Genomic DNA, 1,372 nt, shown 5'->3' on the forward strand with positions numbered 1-1,372 from the left:
TACTACAATACTGAAGTGCAGATAATTGCCACTATTTGCAACAAGTAGTATACTTGATAGTAGAAATCCTGCTATTTTAACAGTGTAAATAGGTATTTGCACTTAGTGTAAATAGCATATTGCTAAAAATACTGCTATTTTCACTTAGTGTAAATAGAATCCATTGCTAATACGAGATTTGAAAAGGGAGGAAAAAAAAGTTTGGCAAAAGGCGGGATCGAACCCGGGTCGATCGGTCAAAAAAACCAATGACAAGCACTTATCCATCTGCACGACTAGAGCAGATGGTTTACAGCAACTTTTAACTACATGTAAATAGACACCCCGTATTTTTTATTCCATAGTAAGGGCAATTCATACAATACATTTAAACTGAGCTACTTTAATAGCATCTCCGAACTTTCTAGCATGACTCTGCTGTTCTTTGGCTGGTTCTTCCTGTATACGTTGATTGACAGATGTCTCGTCCAGTCAGCGGTGAGTAATCCCAAACCAATTGTGCTGTCTCAAACTATACCTACCTCTTCCTGTTTTCTGACTTGTTATTTTGTTTTCGGATTTGTCATTGTGTTTTCTGACTTGTTATAATGTTTTCTGAATTGTTGTTGTGCTTTCTGAGTTGTTATTTTGTTTTTTAGAATTGCAATTTGCTTTGCAATTCTCTGCCACCGTACCTTATAGCTCCTCGTGCTTCTCTGTCTTTTGTCAGATTGTTGTGATTATTCCCTTGCTCTGACTGTCATAGTTAGTATTGCTTACCAGTCCTGTCTTGTCTCGTTCAGGCTCCAGTGCTCGTAGCTGCCTGTATATTTTCCTGCACCTCTCTGTGCGCTCAGAAACCCATGGGCTCCCTTCGACATCCGCCTACCCTGGGACTCTGGGGTCTCGTTGTTGGGTTGTTCAGCCCCTCGCTCGGATTAGCGAGCTGCCCTGCCGGCTTCGTCTCCACTGCCACAGTTGCGGCTTGTTCCAGCCGCTGCTATCCACCCATCTGTGTGGTAGGGGATTCCACGTCCATACGAACTGTCCGCGGAGGCGCTTATTGGCCGTTGTGATCATTCTCTGCTCAATAAAGCCTCTGTTTGTACCCGCACTTGAATCCAGCCTATTTCCTGACAGTTTAGGTCATTCTTAGAAGGGAGAGGTTATTATGTGAGTATAGGAGAGCATAAGTCTAAGTGGACATCCATGACATGCGGAGTCCCACAAGGCTCAATTCTTGCACCGCTCTTGTTTAGCCTGTATATGCTCCCACTAAGTCAAATAATGAGAAAGAACCAAATTGCCTATCACAGCTATGCTGATGATACCCAGATTTACCTAGCCTTATCGCCAAATGACTACAGCCCCATTGACTCCCTCTGCCAATGCA

This window comes from Sinocyclocheilus grahami, unplaced genomic scaffold (genome assembly GCF_001515645.1).
Source record: "Sinocyclocheilus grahami isolate Dianchi unplaced genomic scaffold, SAMN03320097.WGS_v1.1 scaffold199.1, whole genome shotgun sequence".
NCBI classification, from domain to species: Eukaryota; Metazoa; Chordata; class Actinopteri; order Cypriniformes; family Cyprinidae; genus Sinocyclocheilus; species Sinocyclocheilus grahami.